Raw genomic sequence first — 27,037 nt, 5'->3', positions numbered from 1 at the left:
CTACAACATTGGTCTAGAGAAACATCTAATGCATGTATCTCCCTGGAGTAATAGCCATCTTTAACAGCATCAACCAGAAAAACCATGGATTCTGATGTGAACCTTCCCTTCTCATGGTGCAGAAAACCAGGAATGGGAGTTAAGTGTGGCCATAAGACTGGTCAGCGGGAAGCCTCACCAAGCACATTTCCAGAATCTCATCCGGAAGAAATATGTGCATGATACCGACACTAATATTTTCCTTCCAATACTTCTCCTTCACTCCCATAGAGAAGAAATCCACTCCAGTTTCCTCAGTGCCACTTAAATCATCTCATCCAACTCTCTACTTCTTCAACATCTGCCTCACACTTCTAACGAGATTTTGGATAAACTGTTAAAAGAGACCATCACTTGCAGAAAGAGCGAATAGACTAAGTATATCATCACGTAGCGAGGTGTTGTACGTTGTCAGCAACATGAAGAGGATGCAGGGGAGGATGTCTTAAATAAAACATATAACGAATGGAACTGGCACCAATATGATTTGATGTTAATCCAATGATCAGAACCAGAGCCTTAAGCCCATTTGATTGAGGGAACTGGCACCGTATCATCGGATTTAAATTTTAAAATAAAACCAAAAAGGGAAAAGTAGCCGTTGCAGTCACCGACCTACTCTCCCCAAGGTCTATATATTTGATTACATACATTGTAATTTGTCTCACAATCCGTCAGCCCGTTTGTGTGTGTGTGTGCGCGCGCGCGTGTGTGTGTGTGTGTGAGAGAGAGAGAGAGAGAATGCGGGTGTGCTTGCAATGGAAGCGTACAAAAAGTTGGAGAAGGCAGGGCAATGGGACGCACAGGAAGGTGCAGAGAACGAGAGAGGAAGCGTATTATCAGATCGTTCGTTTTGAGGTTTACGTTTTCTCCTCTTGTCTAATATTGTTTTTTATCTAGGTATTGCATTCTTGGATTCCCACCATGGATTCTTTGAGATTTCATCGGTTTCTTAATGCGCTTTAACCTTTTGATTCTCAATTTTGCAGTTTTTGATGTGATACATATTGCTGTCATCCTTTTTGGTTTCTCAATTCTAGTTTTTGACGTGAACCAAAAATTATTGTGTTTCTACGGGTTGCGAATTGGGTCGTATTTTAAAGAAAACAAAGATTCGGTGTCTTTGATCTTTGGAACATTTTACTTGGTCTGCCATGACTCTCAAATCCTTAAAGTTCAATAAGGACAGCCATAATCATCGATGTCAATTCTCGTTTAAGTTCCCTAGCAGAACTTGGCTCTGAATCTATACACATTCTGTGTAAAGAAAGTAGAAATTTTTCTCACATGCTAACACATTAGAAAACATCAGGAAGTCAAATGTATCTTAGTTACCCATTTGTTGTTTGATTTTTTTCCTATGTAGGTTTTTTTTTTTTTTTTTTTTTAACTTTTTTTATTTTTTTTTTATATATAAATTTTATTTAATTTTCTTCTCATTTTAGCATCTCATATCAATTCACTATCCAATTTTTTTTTCTCAATCGGATTACATGCTCGGCATTTGAGTTCGGCTTCTGTGTAGCTTCTTATTTGCTTTTCTTGATAAATTAAATACCAAATGCCGACCATATACTGTGGAATCTCAGGGAGATTATACTATGGAATCCCTCTACAACTGCTTCACCAATAGAAATTCAATTCTTCAAAAAAAAAAAAAAAAGAAGATAATTGCTGCTGTCTATTTTAAAGTTTGTTTCTGAATCCAGGTCATACAAATCTTGTACATGGATGATGATGCTGACCACATACCTCGCTCATACGTGTTTAAGAAGACATGAAGAATATTAAAGACATTCGGCTATTGTCATTGAACAGGTATTCAACATTATTTTTCCGTAAGATTTTAGAGCAATAATGTCGAAGTTTTGCTGATGATGATGGTTCAAAAGTGACTCTTAGGTGTCCAATTTTTTGAAAGAGAACAATTACAATGGCACTTCATTTAGGAATATTAGGTAGAAGTTTGTTGTATATTTTGATATTTAGCAATAATTTTAGAGTAGGATATTAGATTAGATTTGAGTATCTGCATAATAAACATGGCTTGGTGATTTTAGTATCTACAAAAAGGTATTTAGCAATAATTCAAGGCTTGGTGATTTGTAAAGCCTTAAATAAAAGGTGAGATTAGATTTGAGTATATGCATAATAAACATATATTTAGTACCAAGATTGTCTTGAGGCAAACTCGATGGCAGATTGGGCAAGACTCGGGTCGTCCTAAGGAAAAAGAGAGGGAGGACCGGCCAAGGCCACAAGTCACCACGAGTTAAAATCGATAGGGGTCTAGAGATGTTGAGGCTATGGTCGTCGTGAGGTACATATACATGGGAGGACTTGGTTGGGCGTAAGATACCTAGAGGCAAAGACGGGACGGGGGGGGACTAGGGCTATTGAGGTCGTGGGTCGTTGGGATGCAATTGTCACTAGGAAAACTCGAGGGAGGAATGGGCATGGTCGCAGATCATCTCGAGTCAAACTTAAGGGAGGAACAAGCGAGGATGCAGATCATCCTGTGGGAAACTTGAGGGAGGACAGGGATGTGCTGCAAGCCACCCTAATGGAAACTCCAAGGAGGGCATTATGCAAGTCACCCCCGAGGCAAATTCGAGGGAGGATCAGGCAAAACTGCAGATCTTAGGAAACCTTGAGGGAGGGGAATGGGCATGGTCGCAGATCGTCCCGAGTCAAATTTAAGGGAGGAACAAGCGAGGATGCAAATCATCATCCTATGGGAAACTCGAGGGAGGACATGGATGTGCTGCAAGCCACCCTAATGGTAACTCCAAGGAGGACATTATGCAAGTCACCCCTGAGGCAAATTCGAGGGAGGATCAGGCAAAACTGCAGATCATCTGGAGGCAAACTTGAGGGAGAATTACGCTAGGTCGTGAATCATCCTAAGGCAAACTTGAAGGAGGACTAGGGTTTTCGAGTCCGTAATCATCCCTATCAAAGTAGGATCTAGCTTGGCCGCAAGTTAGCCCGAGGGAAACTCAAGGGAGAATCAAGAGAGGATATAGGAAGGGTTGCATGTCGTCTCGTGGCAAACTTGAGGGAGTAGGGTTGCTAAAGCCGCAATCATCTTGAGGCAAACTCGAGGGTGAGGCCCTATCATCTTGAGGGAGGACCAAGCTAGGCTACAAGTCACTCAAGCAACCTTTAGTGAAGGCCTTGCATGATCCTCCCCCGAGCTTGGCTTGGCCTTAGACAAGCCCGGTCCTTCGTTGAGTACGCTCTGAACAACCCGACTTGCCTGATTTGTCACCGAGTTTGGCACAGGATGACCCACGGCCTCGATAGACTCTCCTTTGAGTCTGCCTCAGGCGGCCTCATCTCATCCTCCATTGAGTTTCCCTTGTTGTGACTTGGGGCCCAGCTCGGTCCTCCTTCAAGTTAGCCTTAAGACGTGAACGACCAAATTAGCCCTTGAGTTACCTTTTAGTTTGCCTCGAATGAATTGCGGTGCATCTTTGTGCTCTATTGAGTTTCTCTCGGGATGACCACGAACTAGCTGGATCCCATGACTTGCTGGCTAGTCTCCCCTCGAGTTTGCATCAGGGTAACTCGCAACCGTTCCCGACCCTAGGGATGATCGTTGTCCTGCTCTATTAGCCTCTCTTGAGTTTGCCTAAGGATGATCCTGGCATCGACAGCATGGTTTCCCCCCAGAATTTGCCTATTGACCACTCGCGAGCTCGCATCCTAAACCCTAAAACCCTAACCCTATACTCAAAACCCTAAACCCAAAAATTGAGAACCCTAGGCCAAGAACCCTAAACCCTTAACCCTAAACCCTACCCTAAAACCCTAAACCCTAAACCTTAAATCCTAAAACCCTAAAACACCCTAAATCCTAAAACCCAAAACCGTAAACCTTAAATCCTAAACTTAAAACCCTAAACCCTAAACCCTATAAACCCTTAGCATTACCTAAAGCCTTCCTTCAATTTGCCTCAAGATGATCACGGCTTCGGCAACCCTAGTCCTCCATTCGAGTTTTCTTCGGGTTAGCCCGATCCTTCCTCGAGTTTGCCTCGAGACGATTATAGCCTCATAGACTAGGTCCTCTAACGAGTTTACCTAGAGACGAGCCTCGTCCCCATCCGTTTCTTTCATGAATTTGCTTCAGTTGTCCTAGTCCTCCCTCATGTTGTCCCCATGACGACTTGCAGACCGAGCTAGTTCTCCTTCCGAACTATCATGGCCTCAAGAGCCAAGTTCTCGTTTGAGTTTGTGGCCTGGAAATAAAGGGTCTTGTCTTTTTTAGGGAGGACTAGTCCTTCAATGTTGAAGCAGGAAGCAGCGATCGTCCTGAGGACTACTCGAGGAAGGATCAGATGAGCCTGTGGGTCGTCTTGAGGCAAACTCAGAAGGATTGGGCAAGGTCGCAAGTCATCTCAAGGCAAACTCGAGGGTGGACGGTCTAATAAGGTCGCGATTTTCCTGCGGTAAACTCAAGGGAGGTCATACCGGAACAACCCAGTTTTATTCAGGAACAAGTCAGGGTTGTTTTGACAATTTTCAAGAGATTTGGCCGGTTTCTGGAGTCCTGGCCGAAATACTTACTCCCGACCTATAAGAAGTTTATGGCTATTTATATTTTCTTGAAACTCTCTATGACTTTCGGTAGTTTCGGCACATCTAGAAAAAAAGTCTGTTTCAAGTCTTCATTTCTTTCACTATTTAGCCTCTCAACACTCAGTAGCCTATCCATATTCCTTTCTCCTGATGGTTTGTGCCCATTCAACCAGTCCACCAACCAGTTTGCCTCAGATCACCTAGTCCTTTTTCGAGCTTGCCTTGGGACGATTGCGGTTTCAACAACCGTAGTAGTCCTTGTTCGCGTTTGCCACGACAACGCGCTACCTCATCCGATCCTCGAGGGATGACTAGTGCTGTTGAAGCTGCGATTTTCCCGAGGTTTATAAACTTGACAGAGGATCGTACGAGGTCAAGTGTCATCACGTGGTGAACTCATGTAAGGCTAAGTTGAGGATGTGATCATCCTGAGGGAGGACCATGCTTAGTCGCAAGTTTCTTCAAGGAGAACTTGAGGGAAGACTAGTTGTTGAAGCTATGATCATCCTAAGGATTCTTGAGGAAGGATCATGTGAGACTGAGGCCGCGCTCATCTCGAGGAAAATTTAAGGGTGGACTGGGACTATTAAAGCAGCGATCTTCTCGAGAGAATGTCAAGGAAGGATTAGAGGTGGCCGCGGGTGGTCTGAGGCTAACTTAAGAGATGATCAGACTCACATGTCGTCCCGAGGCAAACTTGAGGGAGGATCGGGCTAGCTCAAGTCGTTGCAAGGAGAAAGTCCATGCAAATCTAAGTTTGCTAAACCCATAATTACCCTCAAGGAAAACTCTAGGAAGGATCTAATGATGCCACAGGTCGTCCTTATGAAAACTCCAGGGAGGACCTACACTACTAAGGTGTGATCATCCCAAAACAAACTCATGGGAGGGCCTGAGCTATTGAGGCCGCAATCTTGTCCCTATGCAAGGCTAGGCGCAAGCCCCCCTAGGGAAGCTTAGGGGGGGTACTAGTACTACCATGACCATTAGTTGTCCTGAGGCAAACTCGAGTGGGGACTATCATCCCTATGCAAACTCAAAGAGGGACTAGGGTTGTTGAGGTCCAGAGGCAAACTCAAGGAAAGATTGGGCAAGGCAATGTGTCATCTAGAGGCAAACTCATGGGAGGACTGGATTGGGCTGGGCTGTGCGTTGTCTTGTGGGAGGACCAAGGTTGATTAGGTTGTTATCATACCAAGGCAAACTTGATGGAGAACTAGGGTTGTTGAGGCTGTGATCTTCTCGAGTCAAACTCAAGGAAAGATTGTGCAATGCCACAGGTTTTCCCAAGGCAAAATCTAGGGAGGTGTTACAAATCACCTTGAGGCACACTATTGTCCGGATGAAAATTCAAGGAAGGATCTCGGGAGGCTGAAAATTTTCCTAAGGCAAACACGAAAGAGAGGATAGAGCTAGTGAAAGTTGCCCTAAGGCAAACTCGATGAGGGTTAAAGGCAACTGAGGCCAAGATTGGCTTGAGGCAAACTCGAGGGCAGATCAGGCAAGCTCAAGGGTCGTCCTAAGGAAAAGGAGGAAGGACCGGCCAAGGTTGCAAGTTGCCCCGAGTTAAACTCGATTGGGGACTAGGGCTGTTGAGGCTATGATTGTTGTGAGGTATACACATGGGAGGAAAGAGCAAAGTCATGGTTCATCCTGAGGCAAAATCAAGAGGACCCCGACTGGACCGCAAGACACCCAGAGGGAAACACAAGGGGGACTAGGGACGTTAAAGTCATGGGTCGCTAGGCTGTAAGTCCCTTTTACTCCAAGGGGAACTAGGCCTGCTCAGGCCATGATTTTCTTTAGGAAAGCTCGAGGAAGATCAGGAAATACAACAGGTCTTCCAACGGCAAACTCGAGGGAGAATTATGCAAGGTCGTGAGGGAAAACTTGAGGAAGGTCCAAGGTTACTGAGTCTGTAATCATCCCTAGGTAATCTTGAGGGAGGACGTAGCTTGGCCGTAGATCATCCCAAACTTAAGGGAGGACAGGATGAGGGTCATTCTGAGGAAAACTAGAGGGAGGATCAAGTGAGTTGTCTTGTTGCAAACTCGAAACAGGACCGACATGTGTTGCAAGTCGTCTTGTGGCAAATTCAAGGGAGTAGGGTTGCTAAAGTCGTGATCTTCTTGATGCAAACTAGAGGAAGGATCAAGTAAGGCCCCCATCATCTTGAGCGAGGATCAAGCTGGGACGCAAGTCACTCCAACGCAAACTTGAGGGAAGGCCTCGAATGATCCTCCCTAGAGCTTGGCTTGAAAAGGTCTTAACCTAAGTAACACTCATCCTCCATCAAGTTTTCCTCCGACAAGCCCGGTCCTCTACTGAGTTTGCTCAGGATGAACTAACTTGCTCAATCTATCATCGTGTTTGCCTCGAGAAAATCATGGCCTCAACAACTCTAGTCCCCCTTCATGTTTGCCACAGGATGACCAGCGGCCTCACCAAACTCTCCCTTGAGTTTGCCTCGGGCAGCCTCATCCTGTCCTCTATCGCGTTTCCCTTATGGCAACTTGAGGCCCAAGTTGGTCCTTGCTCAAGTTTGCCTTAGGACGATAATGACCTAAGCAGCCCTAGTCCTCTCCTGAGGCAAACTTGAAGGAGAATTATGCTAGGTTGTGAATCATCCTGAGGCAAACTTGAGGAAGATCTAGGGTTGCTGTGTCTGTAATCATCCCTAGGTAAACTTAAGGGAGGACATAGCTTGGCCGCAGGTTGTCTTGAACTTAAGGGAGGACAGGATGAAGGTCGTCCTGAGGAAAACTAAAGGGAGAATCAGATGAGTTGTCCCGTTGCAAACTTGAAGGTGGATTGTGATGGGTTGCAAGTTGTCCTATGGCAAACTAGAGGGAGTAGGGTTGCTAAAGTCATGATCTTCTCGATGCAAACTTGAGGAAGGATCAAGTGACGCCCCATCATCCTAACAGAGGATTGTGCTGGGACGCAGGTCGTTCCAAGGAAAACTTGAGGGAAGGCCTCGAATCATCCTCCCTGGAGCTTGGCTTGGAAAGATCACAACCTATATTCCTTCATCAAGTTTGCCTCGATCAAGCCTGGTCCTCCCCAGAGTTTGCTTAGGATGACCCGACTTTCACGATCTATCATCGAGTTTGCCTTAGGAAAATCATGGCCTCAACAACTCTAGTCCCCCATTGAGTTTGCAACATAATGACCTGCAGCTTCACCAAACTCTCCCTTGAGTATGGCAATAAGGGTTGCTAAAGTCGTGATCTTCTCGATGCAAACTTGAGGAAGGATCAAGTGAGGCCCCATCATCCTGAGGGAGGATTGAGCTGGGATGCAGGTCGCTCCAAGGAAAACTTGAGGGAAGGCCTTGAATCATCCTCCCTGGAGCTTGGCTTGGAAAGATCACAACCTATATGTAACACTATTCCTTTATCAAGTTTGCCTCGGTCAAGCCTGATCCTCCCCAGAGTTTGCTCAAGATGACTTGACTTTCACGATCTATCATCCAGTTTGCCTCAGGAAAATCATGGCCTCAACAACTCTTGTCCCCTATTGAGTTTGCAACAGAATGACCTGCGGAGTCACCAAACTCTCCCTTGAGTATGCCTCTGGTGGCCTCATCCTATCCTTTCTCTAGTTTCCCTTGTGGCCCTCAATCCTCCTTCAAGTTTGCCTCAGGATGCTGACGACCTAAGCAGCCTTAGTCCTCTCCTTGAGTTTGCCTCGAATGACTTATGGCACATCCCTATGCTCCATTGAGTTTCTCTTAGGATGAGCGCAAACTTGTTGGATCCCCCCTCAATTTTGCCACGGCATGCTCGTTGCTTGCTACCTAGTCTCCCCACGCGTTTACCTCAGGATAACCCACAACCCTTCCCAGTCCTTTCTCAAGTTTCACTCGGGGTGATTTGTTGTGCGTCTGATCCTCCCTCGAGTTTTCCTAGGGATAATCGTGGTCTTGCTCTATCCTTTCTTAAGTTTACCTCCGGAGATTGGCACAACATGGGTATGGCTAACTTGCTCGCTTATCAAATGACCTTGCCGAGCACAAGGAGCTCCAACGGCAAGTGCAAGACCAGCTTGACAATGGGTTTATTCGTGAGAGCCTCGATCCCTGCCCCATACCCATGCTACTCACACCCAAGAAGGATGGCAGTTGGTGAATGTGCATCGACAACCACTCCATTAATAAAATCACGATAAAATATCAATTCTCCATTCCTCAATTAGATGACATGCTGGACGTGTTACATGGTGCACAGATATTCTTGAAGATTGACACCTTCGTAGCGGCTACCACCAAATTTGGCTATGTCCTGGAGATGAATGGAAAACTGCCTTTAAGATGAAGGAGGGCTTTTTTGAATGGCTAGTGATGCCTTTCAGGCTTACGTATGCCCCTAGTACGTTCATGCAAGTAATGACCCAGGTTCTACAGCCTTTCTTTAATAAGTTTGTCGTTGTGTATTTTGACGACATTCTGGTGTTTAGCCGGGCTAGCCTTCCCACCTAAACCACTTACGCCAAGTGTTATAGGTCTTTCGCTTTGAGAGTTTCTCCATACATTTGAAGAAGTGCACTTTTGGCCAGAACTCAGTGATCTTCCTTGGGTTCATCATATCTGATTAGGGCGCTTCCATTGAACCTGCCAAGGTGCAAGCCATTCTAGACTGGCCCACTCCAGCTAACATGCATGAAGCACGTAGCTTTCACGTCCTAGCATCATTCTACCGACGTTTCATTAGGGGCTTTAGCAGCATCATGGCCCCGAGTACCGAATGCACAAAAGGTGGGTCCTTCGTGTGGATCCCAGTGACTGAATGAGCATTTTAAGACATCAAGCAACTCCTCACAGAAGCCTCTGCCCTTCGGCTTCCCAATTTCGAACAACCCTTTGAGGTAGCTTGCGACGCATCTCACACAGGCGTAGGAGGAGTACTCAGCTAGCAGGGCCACCCCATCGTGTACTTTAGTGAGAAGCTAAACAAAACTTGGCGGCGTTACTCCACGTACGACCTTGAATTTTATGCCTTTGTTCAGTTGCTACGCCACTGGCTTAACTATCTCATCCATCGAGAATTTATCCTCTAGATAGATCACGACTCCCTTCGCCACCTACAATGGCTGAAGTACTTGAATGCCAAACATGCTCGATGGGTAGACTTTCTCCAACAATTCTCCTTCATGCTCAAACACAAAGCAGGTTCTAAGAACAAAGTGGCCAACACCCTCAGTGGCAAAGCGACACTACTTACCACTCTAGCGGTGTCGATAATGGGGTTTGAATCCATTAAGGCAAAGTACACTACCAACACCAAACTTAGTCCTATGTATACAACGTTGCAATCAGGGCTTTCTTCTTAGTATGCTGACTTCACCCTCACAAATGAATTTCTCTTCTTCATGTGAGCATTCGTAATCCATTCAGGCGGTATTGGTGGTCACTTTGGACGTGATAAAACCATTCAACTGGTGGAAGATAAACTTTGTTGGCCGAGCCTTAAACGAGACGTCCAACGGGTAGTCCAACGTTGTCGAGTGTGTCAACTCTCCAAAGGACAGAAGCAGAACACAAGCTTGTTCACTCCCTTAGCCGTACTGGTTCAGCCATGGAAAGATGTTAGCATGGACTTTGTGCTTGGTCTGCCTCAAACTGTATGGGGACATGATTATATTTTTGTGGTGGTAGACAGGTTCTCCAAAATGGCTCATTTCCTTCCATGCAACCGAAGTTATGATGCTTCCCGAATCGCAATTACAATGGCACTTCATTTAGGAATATTAGCTAGAAGTTTGTTGTATATTTTGATATGTAGCAATAATTTTAGTGCAGGATATTAGATTATATTTGAGTATCTGCATAATAAACATGGCTTGGTGATTCGAGTATCTACAAAAAGGTATGTAGCAATAATTCATGGCTTGGTGATTTGTAAAGCCTTAAATAAAAGATGAGATTAGATTTGAGTATCTACATAGTAAACATATATCTAGTACTACTTTACCTTTTTTGTAGATCTGGTACCAGGATATTTGTCCCATCTGCTCATTCTATGTTGATGTTTTTTTTTAACTACACAAATTTTTGGATGAAGGCACTTTACTATCTTGATTAAGCTTGTGTGTATAATTCATTTTTATCTTTATAGGAAATTGTTCATGTCATGATGAGTTGTTTTGCATTTTTTGTTCATGTTTGTCATTTTGAGTTCTTGTATTAGATTTTAAATTTATGATGCAGATTTTGATCCTCAAAAAATTTTCATGAAAATAATCACAAGGAGGGACACCTAATGTTATTTTGACATTTCATACAAGCATCTCTGTCTCTTTGTCTCTCTCTCTCCCTCTCTCCTCTTTCCTTTTCTCACTCCCTCCCTCCTTCCTTCCCTCCATCCCTCTCACTCTCTTCCATTTCCTAGTCAAACTCAAGGGAGAATTGGGTGAGGACATAGGTCCTCCCGGGGGAAACTTGGGCGGCCTAATCCCGTCCTCTCTAGATTTTCCCTTGTTGTGACTTGGTCCAGCTCGGTCCTCCCTCAAGTTTGCCTTGAGAAGATAACGACCTAAGCAGTCTTGGTCATCCCCTCAAGTTTGCCTTGAATAAATTGTGGGGCATCCCTATGCTCCATTGAGTTTCTCTCGGGATGACTGATGACTGTGAACTTGCTGGATCCTCCATCATGTTGGCCACGACACACTCACGAGTTGCTCCCTATCTCCCCTCGAGTTTGCCTCGGGATGACCCGCGACTGTTCCTAGTCCTCCCTTAAGTTTCACTCAGGGTAAATTATCATGGTCCCTTGAGTTTTCCTAGGAATGATCATGGTCCTACTTTATCCTCTCTTGAGTTTGCCTTTTGACGATCTTGGGGTCACTAGCTCAGATCCTGTCTTGAGCTTGCCTCAGGATGACTCGCAAGCTCACTAGGTCCTCTCTTGAGTTTGCCTCAAGATGACCCCTAACATCGATGACCTGATCCTTCCTCGAGTTTGCCTGGGATGATCGCAGCTTCAACAACCTTTCTTGAGTTTACCTCAAGGAGACTTGCGGCAGACTTAACAACCCAAGTCCTCCCTTGAGTTTTCCTCAAGAAGACTCGCATCATCACCAAATCCATCCCCAAGTTTGCATCTGGACGATCGATGCTTCAGCAAACCTACTCCTCTATAACGTAACTTGTGAGTCAGCCCAGTCCTCTCTCGTGTTTGCCTCAAGACGATCGTGGCCCCACAGACTAGGTCTTCTGTTGGGTTTGCCCAGGGACGACCTACGACCACGACCCCATCTCTTCCTTTCTCAAATTTTCCTCGAGATAATCATTGCTTCAGTAGTCCTAGTCCTCCCTCATGTTGGCCCCAAGATGACTTGTAGCACAACCTAGTTCTCCCTCGGAACTATCGTGGCCTCAAAAACTAGATTCACGCTTGAGTTTGCATCAAGATGATCATGACCACAACAGCTTGGAAACATAGTGTCTTTTCTTTTTTGAGGGTGGACTAGGCATGTTGAAGCTGCAAGACTAGGCCTGTTGAAGTTGGAAGCGGCAATCGTCCCGAGGAAAACTAGGGTCGCAATCGTTCTGAGGTAAACTTGAAGGAGGACATACCGGAACAATCCAGTTTTATTCAGGACCAAAGTTTGGGTTGTTTTGACACATTTTGGGAGACTTGGCTGATTTCTGGAGTCCTAGCAAAATACTTACTCCAAACCCATAAGACGTTTATGGCTATTTTATAATTTTTTGAAACTCTCTATGCCTTTCAGTAAGTTTTGTCACCTCTGAAACAAAAAGTCAATTTCAAGTCTTCATCTCTTTCACTGTTTAGTCTTTTAACACTCAGTAGCCAAACCAAATTCCTCTCTCCTGATGGTTTGTACTCATTCAACCAGTCCACTAGCCAGTTTGTCTCTAGACAACCCATGGAATCACCTGATCATTCCTCAAGCTTGCCTTGGGATGATCGTGGCTTCAACAACCCTAGTCCTCCCTAATGTTTGCCTCGACGACGTGTGGCCTCATCCGGTCCTCTCTCAAGTTTTCCTTAAGGTGATTTAAGGCCCAACCAGGTCATCCCTCATGTTTGGCATGGGTTGACCCATGGTCTTGCTTGTTCCTCCCTAAAGTTTGCCTTGGGACAATTGATCCTCCCTCGAGTTTGCCTCGTATGACTTACAGTGCAGCCCAGTTTTGCATTGAGTTTGCTCGAGAAAACTTGGCCACTTTGCCAGATTATCCACCAAGTTTGCCTCAGGATGAACTCGACGTCAGGAACCCTAGTTCTTCCTCTAGTTTGCCTCAGGAGGATCCACGACCTTAGTAGCCAAAGTCCCCCCTTAAGTTTGCCTTACGATGACTTATGTCCACCTAACATGATCCTCCCAAGAGATAGAGGACCTTTACGCATGCCTAATCCTCTCTTGAGTTTGCCTTGAGATGATTGAGGCCTCAATAGGGCAAGTCCCCCATTTAACTTTGCCTCAGGGTGATTGATGAGTGTCCTTCTAGATGTTTGCGGCCTCGAAATCCCTAGTTCCCCCCTCACAATTGCCTTGAGCTCCAACTTGGTCTCCCATTGAGTTTTCCCAAACTTAGGGGAGGAGCGTCCACAAGGAGAACTTGAAGGAGGACTAGTGCTATTGAAGCCATGATCAGCTCGAGGTAAACTTGAGGCGGATTAGGCAAGATTTGTAAGGCAAACTCGTTGGAGGATCGTGCGAGTTCATAAGTCATCACATGGCAAACTCGTGTAAGGCTAAGGTGAGGCAACGATCATCTTGAGGGAGGACCAGGCTGGGTCGCAAGGTTCTTTGAGGAAAACTTGAGAGAGGACTAGGGTTGCTGAATTTGCGACCAACTCGAGGTAGTCTCAAGGAAAGATCACGTGAGGCCAAGGCTGGGGTAATTAAGAGGAAAACTTGTGGGAGGACTCGGACTATTGAAGTCACGATCGTCTTGAGGGAATGTCAAGGAAGGATTGGAGGTGGTCGTGGGTGGTCCGAGGCAAACTTAGGAGAAAATTAGAATCTCGTGTCATCCCGAGGCAAACTTGAGGGAGGATCGGGCTAGTTCAAGTCGTCCCATGGAAAGTTAATGCAGATCTAAGGTTGCTAAACCCATAATTATGCCAAGGTAAAACTCTAGGAAGGTTCTGGTGATGCCACAAGTCGTCCTTACGAAAACTCGAGGGAAGACATATGCTGCTAAGGCGTGATCGTCTCAAGAGAACTCAATGGAAGCTTTTGAGCTGAGCTACTGAGACCACGATCTTCCATTTGCAAGGCTAGGTGGTAAGTCCCGAGTGAGGCCAAGGGTTATACTGAGTCAAGCTCAAGGGAAAATTTGCCGAGGACATAGGTCGTCCGAACTTGAGGGAGGATAGAGATGTGTTGCAAGCCACCCTAAAGGAAACTTTAGGGAGGATCGAGCTAGTACGCAAGTCACCCCCGAGGCAAACTTGAGGGAGGATTAGACAAGACAACATATCTTCTAGAGACAAACTCAAGGGAGGAAAAAGGTTGCCGAGTCTATGATCATCCTAAGGGACACCTAAGGGAGGACCTATCTTGACCGCAGGTCATCTTGAGGGAAAACTAAAGGGAGGAAAAGATGAGGGTCATCCTGAGGGAAACTAGATGGAGAATTAAGCGAGGCCATGAGTTGTCCTATGGAAAAATCAAGGGAGGACTAGGATGGGTTGCAAGTCTTCCCATAGCAAGCTCGTGGGAGTAGGGTTGCTAAGTTGCGATCATCTCGAGGCAAACTTGAGGAATGATCAGATGAGGCCCCATCATCTTGAGGGAGGACCGAGCTGGACCACAAGTCGCTCCGAGGCAAACTTGAGGGAAGGCCTCGCATGATCCTCCCCTAGCTTGGCTTGGAAAGATTCCGACCTAAGTAACCCTAATCCTCCATCAAGTTTTCCTCGGACAAGCCTGGTCTTTCGCTGAGTTTGCTCAAAATGACCCGACTTGCCCAATCTATTATCTATTTCTCCAAAGGATGACGCATGACCTCGAGAGACTCTCCCTTGAGTCTGCCTCATCCCGTCTTCTCTAGAGTTTCCCTTGTGGTGACGTGGCCTAGCTCAGTCCTCCTTCAAGTTTGCTTTAAGATGATAATGACCTAAGCAGTCCTAGCCCTCCCCTCAAGTTTGCCTCGAATGAATTGTGGCTCATCCTTATGTTCCATTGAGTTTCTCTCGGGATGACTGGGAACTTGTTGGATCCCCAGTCAAGTTTTCCATGGCATGCTCGCGACTTGTTGCCTAGCTCCCCTCGAGTTTTCCTCAAGATAACCCGTAACCCCTCCTAGTCTTCCCCCAAGTCTCACTCGGGGTGAATTATTGCGCATCCAATCCTCCCTTGAATTTTCCTAGGAATTATCATGGTCTTGCTCTACCGTGCTTTATCCTCTCTTGAGTTTGCCTCAAGATGCCTCGCGAGCTCGCCCAATCCTCTTTCTAGTTTGCCTTATGATGATCCCTAGCATCACCTAATCCTTCCTTGCATTTGCCTTAGGATGATTGTAGCTTTGTAGCTTTATAGTTTACAAAGCTCAAGAAGACTTGCATCATCACAAAATCCAACCTCGGGACGATCGTAGCCTCACAAACTAGGTCCTCTGTCAGGTTTGCTAGGGTCAACCCACTGCCACAGCCCCATCTGTTCCTTTCTCAAATTTTCCTCGAGACGATCTTTGCTTTTGTTGTCCTAGTCCTCTCTCATGTTGGCCCTATGAAGACTTGTAGCCCAACCAAGTTTTCATTTGACTTTGCTTTGGGACGAGCACGGCCTCAGCAGCTTGGAAAAATAGCATCTTTTCTTTTTTGAGGGAGGACTAGGCCTGTTGAATCCGGAAGCGGTGATCATTCTGAGGAAAACTCAAGGAAGGATCTGGTGAACCTGTGGGTTGTCTTTAAGCAAAATAAAAAGTCAATTTCAAGTCTTCATCTCTTTCATTATTTAGCCTTTCAACACTCAGTTGCCAATCCAAGTCTTCATCTCTCTTAATGGTTTGTGCTCGTTCAACCAGTCCACTAGCAGTTTGTCTGAGGACGACTCATGGCATCATCTAATCCTTCCTCAATCTTGTATTGGGATCATCACAGCTTCAACAGCCCTATTCCTCCCTCATGTTTACCTCGACGACGTGCAGCCTCATTCGGTCCTCTCTCAAGTTTGCCTTGAGGCAAATTAAGGCCCAACCAGGCATCCCTTGGCTTGGCCTGATCCTCCCTCGAGTTTGACTTGTACAACTTGCTGTGAAGCCCGATCCTTCATTGAGTCTCGAGCTCCAACTTGATATCCCATCGAGTTTGCGCAAACTCGGGAGAGGGCTAGACTTTTTTGTAAGACTCCACAATGAGAACTTGAGGGAGGACTAGTGCTATTGAAGCTGCTCCCAAGGTAAACTCAAGGAGGATTAAGCGAGATTCCCGAGGCAAACTTGAGGGAGGATCGTGCGAGGCCAAAAGTCATCACGTGGTAAACTTGTGTAAGGCTAAGGTGAGGCGATGATCATCCCGAGGGAGGATCAAGCTGGGTCACAACTCATTTCGAGGAAAACTTGAAGGAGGACTAGGGTTGTTGAAGCCGTGATCGTCTTGAGGTAATATCGAGGAACGATCAGAGGTGGTCTCTGGTGGTCCGAGGCAAACTTAAGACAGACTTGCATGTCGTCTTAAGGCAAACTTGAGGGAGGATCAGGCTAGCTCAAGTCGTCCCAAGGAAAGTCAATGCAGATCTATGGTTGCTAAACCCATACTTATCCCAAGGCAAACTCTAGGAAGGATCTGGTGATGCCACGGGTTGCCCTTAAGAAAACTCGAGGGAGGACCTACGCTGCAAAGCTTCTGAGCTGACCTACTGAGGTCGTGATCTTCCCCTACGTAGGTCTTCCCAAGGCAAACTAGAAGGATGACTAATTGGGCTGAAGCCGTAATCATCTTGAGTCAAACTATAGGTAGGATTAGGCCAGGCTAAAGGGCATATCGAGGCAAACTCGGGGGTGGACAGCACAAGCCATGACGAGGCAATCCCAGTGAGGCAAACACAAGAGGGTATTATGATTGCTTTGGTCGTGATCTTCCCTATGTAAACTCAAGGAAGGAATAGGGTTGTTGAACCTTGATCGTTCTGAGGCAAACTCAAGGATGGATTAGAGAAGGGAATGTGTCATCCAGATGCAAACTCATGGGAGGATTGGGCTAGGTTGCGATTTGTCCCGTGGGAGGACTAAGGTTGGTTAGTTGTTATCTTACCAAGGCAAACTTGATGGAGAACAAGGGCTGCTGAGGTTGCGATCGTCCCAAGTCAAACTCTAGGGAGCTCTGGGCAGTGCCACAAATAACCATGAGGCAAACTCGATCAGCGACTAGGGTTGCTAAGGTTGCTATCGTCATGAGGAAAACTCAAGTGAGGATCTCTCAAGGCTAAAAGTTTTCCTGTGGCAAACACGAAGGAGGACAAAGCTGCCACAAGTTGCCTCAAGGAAAACTCGATGAGGGTTGTTAAAGCAAACTGAGGCCGAGATTGTCTCGAGGCAAACTCGAGGCCTGATCAGGTAAGGTCGTAGGTCGTCCCACGGAAAAAGCGCTAAAGCCACAAGTCACCTCTAGTTAAACTTGATAGGGGACTAGGGCTGGTGAGGCTATCATCGTCCTGAGGTACACACATGGGAGGAATGGGCAAGGTTGCAGGTCATCCATCCTAAGGCAAATTGAGGGAGGACTCGGCCGGACCACAAGACACCGAGAGGCAAATAGAAGGGAGAATAGTGTTGGGTCATGGGTTGCTCGGCCACAATTCCCTCTTACTTTAAGAGGAACTTGGCCACGATTGTCTTTAGGAAAACTCGAGAGAAGATGAGGTAATACAACAGATCTTCTTGAGGCAAACTCGAGGGAAAATTATTCTAGGTCATGAGTCATCTTGAGGCAAACTTGAGGAAGGAATAGGGTTGTTGAGTCCATAATCATCCGTGGGTAAACTCGAGGGAGGACCTAGCTTTGATGCAGGTCATCCCGAGGGAAACTCAAGGGAGGATAAGATGAGGGTCGTCCTGAGGAAAACTAGAGGGAGAATCAGGTGAGGTTGTGGGCTGTCTTGTCGCAAAGTAGAGGGAGGACCGAGATGGGCTGCAAGTCAACCCCTGGCAAACGCGAGGAGTGGGGTTGCTAAAGCTGTGATCTTCTTGAGGCAAACTCGAGGAAGCATCTGGTGAGGCCCCATCATCTTGGGGGAGGATCGAGTTAGGACACAAGCTGCTTTGAGCCAAGCTTGAGGGAAGGCCTCGCATGATCCTCCCTCGAGTCTTAACAAAGCACACTCAAGGGAGGACTGGGCTATTGAGATCGTGGTTCATTGGGCTGCAAGTCCCTCTTACTCTAAGGGGAACTTAAGGTTGTGGGTCACCCCATGTTAGGAAAACTCAAGGGAGGAACGTGCATGATCGCAGATCATCCCGAGTCAAACTCAAGAGAGGAACAGGGTTGTTGAAGCCAAGCATCCTAAAGAGAACTCAAGGAAGGATTGAGCGAGGCCAAGGGTCCTCCTGTTGAGTCAAAAGCAGGGGAGAATCAGGCGAGAATGTAGGTCGTCTCGTGGAAAACTAGAGGGAGGACAAGGATATGCTGCAAACCACCCAAGGGAAACTCCAAGAAGGACCAAGCTAGTACACAAGTCACTCCCGAGGCAAACTTGAGGGAGGACTAATGCGGTTGAAGCAAAGATCGTCTCAAGGCAAACTTGAGGGAAGATCAAGCAAGACAACAAATGTAACGCCCCGTCCCCGAGGGTCCGGAGAGTTAACTCATATGACCTGATAATCAACTTTTACAAGGCTAGAGTACTTCCAAATTCAAGAATATATATTTTCTCAAACCTCAAATCACACGTAAATACTTCAATTAAATAAACCATATAAACTCATCTATCCAATTTTCAATCCAGCAACTCAAATAAAATCAACTATTCTTCATGTCTCAAATAACAAACTAAAATAATGAAACATTAACATAAGTCTCCATAAACCGTCTAAATCCATTGAAGCCAACTTAAGAAATATAAATAACTTCCAACATCAACACTAATACCATGAGTTACCCAACAACCATTCACTGCTAATCTTCTCCATAAACTCTAATATTGATCCTCAGCTGAACCATCAATTTCATCTGAAATATTATAGAGATAAGGGGTGAGTTATCAACAACTCAGTAAGCAGAGGACATATACTAGTGTGTAAACATGAGCATTTACAGAAATCGGAATGTAGAACAAAATATTTCATTTCAGAATGCAGAATCAGAATAATGTTTCAAAATGCAGCGTCAGAACATGTTATCAAAAATGTCAGAGCGATAGTTCGAAAATATTCATAATCAAAAATCCCTTTGGCATAGCATAAACTGAAACATCATATCTTATCTTATCAAATCAGAACAAATACCATGTTTAACCCCCGTGGTAGGGTTGTGCAAATCCCGGTAGCTAACCGAGCAGAAACAGAATGTGAATCTTCCCCTTATTCATTCTCGGAGCCCCGAGTGTGCACATAGGAAAGACCACGCAGAAAACCACTTTGTTTCCAAAGTGGGTGCACCAGAAACAAAAAAGTTGGTACCAACCCGAACAGAGACCACAGTTTTACATCCGTGGTGAGGTCAAAACGGAACAGAAACAGAAACAGAATGTTATGCCAGAAGTTTTCAGAAATCACATCAGAGTACATAAAATCTTCATAACAGAACAAAATCATAACACAACATAATTTATGCATAAAATTTCATATTCGCTCTATTTTTCAAAGTTCAGAAACAGAATGTCAAAAATAAGCTTATGTCTACACCAGTCATGACAGAAAATAATTTATTCTTAAACAGAATCTCATGAGTAATGCAGAACAAATAGCTGAGGCAGTTCAAACTTCTTTTCAACATCAAATATGTATATTTTCCAAAAATAACCTCAGTTCATTTTATTTTAATGCAAAGTCTAGCATAGGAACCCCACTTACCTGAACTTCTTAGCTTGTTCGAAATACCTCAAAAACGTCGGACAATAATTAATCGTCACCTATAAAATAATCACGTAATTCTCATAAATTTTCAATTAATCACGTATTTCGATTTTTAATCCTAATCTTATAAAATAATCTATTTAATTCCTCAAAACCTAAAATTACCAATCATCACTTTCTAAAATCGTCAAAGCTAACTTAATACTATGACTAAATTTACTAATGAAAACAACTTATGAAACTAAATACTAAGTAATATAATTATCCCAAAATATTTTAAAATAAACCATAACTATTATTAAAAAGACTAAAATATATTTAAAATGTAGAAATAACAATACAACAATATTATTGACTCTTAACATAAATCCTCACTTAATAACATATTAAAAATAGTTTTCGGTAATCATAAATAAAAAAAATAGTTTACTAATACAGAATAAAAATAAAAGCCCATTAATATAATATGCAATAAAGGGCATTACGGTAATTCATTTCAAATACCATGCAAAATAAATCACGTAAACTGCAAAAGCATTCACGCAAATTCGGTGCAAAAACCGCAAGAACAGGGACGCGAGGCACTCACTGAGAAGGAAACGTGTGACGGCGCAGGGACTGGCTGAGGTCGACGGCGGTGAGGGCGGCGCCTGGGCAGTTGCAAATGATAGAGAGAGAAATATGAAGTGGGCGGGCAAAACGTGAGGGAGAGGGATGAAACTCACTCTGAGACGCGACGGACAGGGTGCCGCGAGAGAAAACAAGGCCGTGACTTATCGAGAAGGTCAACGAACGATGGACACGAGGTGGCAACGGCCGGTGTTTTCTGGGCAGGTAATGACGACGCGGAGAGAGTTGGCGCTTTGGGTGGCTGGGCTGTGGCTCGACGTGCTCTGTTTCGGTTGCTAAAAACAGGGGACCTGCAGTGGCTATCACACGGTGGTTTCCGTCGAGCGGGATGTGGTTCGTGTGCTTCGGGCTGGGTTCGATCGAGGCAGTGGCTGGGTGCTGCGCGGCTGCTGGTCTTCAAGCGGTAAGAGGACGTGTACAGAACGGTGGGAGTGGTTCACGGTGGTCTGGCTTACGGTGTCGCGTGGGAAGGCAGTGGTCTGGCTTACGGTTAACTGGCGTGGTGCTTTCCGAAAGGGTGAGGACAGGCTGCGGTGATGCTGGGACGGCGTGGGTCGTGACCGAGCTAGAGGGTGAGCATGGTTTGCACAGAGGAGGAAGAAGAAGAAAAACAAAAAAATACTGGGCTAAGGTTTCGGGAAGGAGGGCAGCGGCGGAAGCATCGTCGAAACGTACGTATATTTAAATATATCAGTGGAGGAACAAGAAAATAAAACCCTAGAGAAGTAGACGTGTGAGCGGATGGAGATGAACGTGTGTGAGCATGCACGACGTGAACGAAAAGAGAAAAAAAATAAACTTACGAAAAAAAAGAGATAAAACCGAAAGAGAAGGAAGATAAAAATAAGAAACATGCGGGAAAACATAACGTGTGAAGAAAATAAAATAAAATAAAATCACTACTCCAGTTTGTAAAATAAAAACTTAAAATACCAAGCTCCAATAAATAAATAAAAATATATAAACAATCTAATGTCCAACTATACAAATTTTGGGTCCGGGTGTTACAACAAATCTTCCTGAGGCAAACTAGAGTGAAATTTATTCTAGGTCATGAGTCTTCCTGAGGTAAACTCGAGGGAGGACCAGGGCTACTAAGTTTGTAATCATCCTTAGGTAAACTTGAGGAAAGACCTACCTTGGCCTCTGGTTGTCCTGAGGGAAACTCAAGGGAGAACAGGAGAACAGTCATTCTAAGGAAAACTAGAGGGAGAATCAGGCGAGGCTATGGGTTGTCCTGTTGCAAACTTGTGGGAGGATCGGGATGGGCTACAAGTCTTCCCCGGGCTCTCAGTTCCATGTTAAGGAGTTGCCTCTAGGTATCCCATCACAGAGCTAATTCTCCCTGAATATTGCACCTTTTGGTTTTCAGTGCACCCCACACCATGAATGTCCTTTCAATGTCGGACATCCACCTTTCCGTCCTTGCCAATCCCTCCTTTTTGAAGAATCTCGAGTAGCGATGAGCTAGAAATCGCTCATACGTACAACATTTTCCTTTCTCCCTAGGGAACCTTACCAATTGAACTTACATATGACAAGAACACATCTCATATTGTTGTTCCATTATATCTAATATCGAGTTTAGTGCTCTAGCAAGTTCCTCGCCCCTTCCTCCACTTGATCATTCTCCCTCATGACCATTCGGCATTTACTCTCCTTGCAGAACTCTCAGTCGCACCATGGTTAAATCCTGCCACATAACCCATGCCTATCACATGCTATCCCATCTCACCAGTCTAATTGTAGTTCCAACAATACTATGCTTTTCAACCTAACGGCTGACGTACTGCTATTTTATGGTACTATCCAATACATTTAAGAGTTGCAAGAGCCACTCATAAACACGAGCTCTTATACCAAGCTGTGGTGCCCCGTTTCTTGTGTAAGACTAGGTAAGGATCCGTGGTACTAAGGATGCTGGTCAAGCAATCAACACCTCAGAAGGAGTCAAAATAGGGGTGTAGTTTTCCAGAGAAAAATACACATGCAAGACTATTTACGAGATCGTAGCAAAAGTTTAAACAGAGATGTTGTGGTAACAACGTTAACATTCTAGTACCAAAATACTATACTTTACATAAGGAGCTTCTCGCCCTTCATTAACCTCAAAATATTACATCATTCTATTACATAAGTTAGTCACCATAGGGTGGCAAACTAATTACAAATAGGCGCTAGGCTTTAACCTATGGAAGCAACAAGATAGCTACGGCATGTATTGGTACTAAGATGGGCCATAGATTTCATTTTTAGGACTTGGGCGGGATTGACTCCTCTCCTTCAGGTATCAAATAGGGGTCCATACCTGTATCAAAGTCTATGGTCTCGAGAATGAAACCATAAGTATGTTAGGCAACTATGACAAAACTGCTAATGAGAGATAATGTTACTGAAGATGCTATGAAAACTTTTTATGTAAATATTGGACGAACACATATATGCATGGTGAGGAATCACCCTTACTGTTTTATTTACATGTCTCCTCAAAACCAGGTGAGGAATCTCCCTCTCAATAAACACACACACACACACACACACACACATATATATATATGCAAGGCAGTGAATCACCCTCTCGGAACATTTCCCTTTGTTATGCAAAATAGATGAAAACATAGTAGTAATATTGTGATGAGGAGCTACCCATCCCTATGTTAGTACAAAACCTATAAGAACTAGTATTCAACCTATTTCAGCCTCTTTATATACTCCCGCCATACATGTAACACCTCGTGCCCAGATGGGTCAGAGAGTTACTACCTATCACCTATAATCATGTCTCCCAATACAAATATAATTTTTGAAGGCTAAAAAAAAAAACATAAATTCATCTATTTCAACTTAATGCATAAATTCCTCCACATGGTCATCAATGGGATAAATCCAATAATATAAATCAACGTTTCCACAATCTCCTAGTAACATCAACATAATGAACTAATAATTACATAAGTCCCAATAAACCAAATAACATAATGAAATCCTAACTACCAAATACAAATTCTCTATTAGCAATGGTACCTTTAGGTACTCAACTCCCTATCTTTAGCTACTCTTACTCATGTTTCCTATTCCTGATTCCTAACTAAACCATCAACATCATCTGAAAATATTGTGAAGATAAGAGGTGAGTTATCAACAATTCAGTATGCAAAGAATATATACTAATATGTAAATATGATCCTTTTCACAGAGTTGAAAATGCAGAACAAAACATTTTAGTTTCAGAATGCGGTTCCCAAAAATATGTTATCAGATTGATTGTTCAAAATGCTCATATTCAAAAATATTTTAGCATAGCATTAATGAACATCACCATCTTATCGTATTATATCATATCAGAGCATCATATCAGAACAGAGACCATATTTAACTGCTATGGTAGGGTTGTACTATCGCTGGTGGCCAAACCAAGCAGTATCAGGATGTGAATATTTCCCTTATTCATTCTCGGAGTCCCGATTGTGCACACTAGAGGTGGGTAGTGGGACCCCGCCCCCGCTGCCCCGCCCGGCTTCCACCCCGCCCCGCATAGAGAGGGCATAGCGAGGGCGGGGGGCGGGATGACACCAGCGGGGCCCCGCCCCGCCCCCGCCCCCGCCCCACATTAAAAAAAAAAATTTATTTATATATATTAAATAAATATATTGTATATAGATATACATAATTTATAAAAAACTTAAAATTATATTCAAGTCATTGGATTGTTTTGGCCTCCTAGGCCAATCTTAATATAGGAGACCAAGGCAATACAATAGTCATCCTTAAGCAATGTGAGACTTACTACTAAGTCCCATATTGTTTAAGGATGACTATTGTATTGCCTTGGCCTCCTATATAAAGATTGGCCTAGGAGGCCAAATCAATTCAAAATCTAACTCTAATGAGTTTAAATTTTTTTATATTTATAAATTTAAATTATATTATAATTTTGGTCTAAAAAAATATTTTTAGACCAAAAAAAAATTTTTTTTTAACATAATGGCGGGGGGCGGGGCGGATGGTTCCCCTCCGGGGGGGGGGAAATGGTGGGGGGTGCGGGGCACCCCCGCCCCGCACCATGCGGGTAGCAGGCCTAGTGCACATAGAAAAGACCTCGCAGAAAAACCACCTTGTTTCCAAAGGTCATGCTAAAGGTTTTCAGATGCGAAACCATATCATAACAAAGTATTGAACAGAATTGTATCATCTTCACATAATCAAAACAGATTCAGAACATCTTCATATAATCAAAATATATTCAGAGCATTTTCACATAACATGCACAACTTTTTAGATTTTATATTCACTTTTTTTGCACAGTTCAGAAACATAATGCCAAGATTTTTCTCATGTCTACACTAGTCATGATAGAAAATGCTCTATTTATACAGATTTCATGAGTAATGCAGAATACATAACTGAGATTGTTTTCACATTTCTTTTCAAAACATAACATACAAATCAACCCCAGTCCATATCCTTTTATGCAAAGTCCCCCACTTACCTGACTCTTGTAGCTTGTTATCTTAGTCTTGGGTCTGAATTTTAGCAATCTCACCACCTAAATCAGAAAATATTCACTGAATGTTAATAACCAAAACCCACCACATCTAACTCTATCAACTAATCCCAAACAACAAGAAGTCTATCTCTTACACACGAAAATCTATAGCCTAAACGAGAATTTCAGCATGTACAATTTGCTCATAACACCTCAGTTCATAAATACATGACCCATCCTCCAATAACAATACCCTACATTTTGATCCATTCTCCTCAATTTACTTCACCATGCCCAATGCGTACGTCAACCCACAATCCACAAGTATTAAAAATACTTAATGCTCGTTTTACCTAACCAATAACCAATTTACATTTGCCCAGACAATTCAATGCTACATATCCAATAACCAAACAACAACCAGTCAACCACAAATAGCCACTTATCATCTCCAAAAGTAAACTTATAAAGCCATAACAACCAATGCCAACTCAACAACTAATACTTAAACCCCAAACAACCAACAAAAATAAATAAATGCCCTGGACAACCACATAACCACCCACACAACCATATCAAGCCCAACGAATCAACATATAACCCCAATAAGCCAACCTGTAACTCAAAATAGCCATATAACTATAATTCATTGAGATTTCTAGCAACCATAATTTACTCATATCGCACATGTAACTGAGCAACCGAGCCTATTACCATTTAAGTATCATACCTAGTGTTGTGAGGTTGTCGGTGAAACAAGCTAGCGGATCAATGCTGTCTCGAAACGTAAGTACAACCCTGTGAACTAGAAAACAACACTACATTGAGTTTTGTCTTTGAAAATGTTACACAATGGAATAACTCAGACCAAGCAAGTAGAAGGAAGAGAATTAGCTAAGCGTTTAGAGGCCTAAGTTGACTCTAGTGGCCTAAGTTAGTCAAGACTTACATCTAATGGAGGCAATCTATTGCGAGAGAGGGAATCCGAGGGTTAACTAGATAACTTGTAGTGGGTAAATAAAAAAATGACATAAAGGAAAATATTTATAGATTGAGATGAAATCTTACCAATGTGATGACTACAGCAGGGCAGGACGGGGGTGGAGACTCCAACAATAACACTCACATGAACCGCTACGGTGTGGCATTGCTACTATATAAAACATTTTACAATGTTTGGAAACAAAGAAATCAAGAGGAGGAGAATGAGTGTGTCGGACAACGCACATGGAAAAAAAAACTTACCGTTGTTCAACTATAAGTCAGGAGAAAGGATTTGACGGCAACCAAAACCCTTAAACAAAGGTGGTGTCTCAAGACTATTTAGTGGAAGGACAATAAATAAAAATATAAATCTCGGGTGGAGAGATGAACACACAAAGAGAGAGAGAGAGAGAGAGAGAGAGAGAGAGAGAGAGAGAGAGAGAGAGATCCAAAAACTTAGGGAGAGGGAGAGGGAGGGAGAGTGGGTCTGTTAAGAGAAAATTGGGGTGAGAAACATTGAAAGTATGTGGGGAAGGTGGGATTGGGGAGGAGAAAATGGGGAAGAAGTAAATCACTAATGGGGAGGACGAAGATTCGAGGAGAGGGGAACCGTCTGGGAAGAAAAATGAAAGAAGAGGGATGCATACCGAACAATGTCATTTAGCCTCCAATGTTGGGCCCTCATGGGCCTGGGCTAGGGCTTGGGTATTACAATAGAGGTGATCATACATAGATATTTGCCACACAGGCATTCACAATCGCGACAAAGGCACTCACATACACAAGATGGGAGATTATCCTATTGGGACTCCCCTATTCACTCTGAAGTAAGTAAATATGGAGTGGAATCCCAGAGGTTGATGAATATCTATCAACGAACTCGGATGGGATAGTAACGGTCCTGGATAGGGTTGATGATGTTTGTTTCCTCTGCTGCGCTCGTCAAGGAGGCTACCTTTCTAGGGAGACACCCCGGTGCGAGGGGAATCCCTTAGGTTGATAAAGTCTGTTTCCTCTATTGCGCTTGGATAGGATATTGATGGTCTTGGATAGGGGGTTCCTGTTCATGCATACATTTCATATATATTATTAGTCATGCTTATATTATCTTTATGTATGTTTGTGACATAACTTATTGAGATTTAAATAAATCTCGCCCTCACAATCTCACTACCATTCCCACCCCATTATGGTAGATGTTGTGACAAGGGAAGAAGTGATCGGTAAGGATGAGGAGGAGCAAACTAGTTTGGATGAGGTTGACTGATGAGGAACCTGATCATGATGGAATAATGGAATTTCTTTTGCTATTTTTGGAAATTTTT

At 44.0% G+C, this 27,037-nt stretch overlaps 1 long non-coding RNA gene across 1 annotated transcript; it reads left to right on the top strand.

Moving 5' to 3' along the window:
• Positions 1–780: 780 nt before the first annotated feature.
• Positions 781–27,037, top strand: LOC108996447. The gene is made up of 3 exons (XR_001997007.1): positions 781–897; positions 1,749–1,857; positions 26,909–27,037. It is a non-coding gene; the product is annotated as an uncharacterized LOC108996447 (long non-coding RNA).

Source organism: Juglans regia, chromosome 7, assembly GCF_001411555.2.
Source record: "Juglans regia cultivar Chandler chromosome 7, Walnut 2.0, whole genome shotgun sequence".
NCBI lineage: Eukaryota > Viridiplantae > Streptophyta > Magnoliopsida > Fagales > Juglandaceae > Juglans > Juglans regia.
Note: the sequence above shows the minus strand (reverse complement) of the source record. Positions and strands in the feature narration are given on the sequence as shown.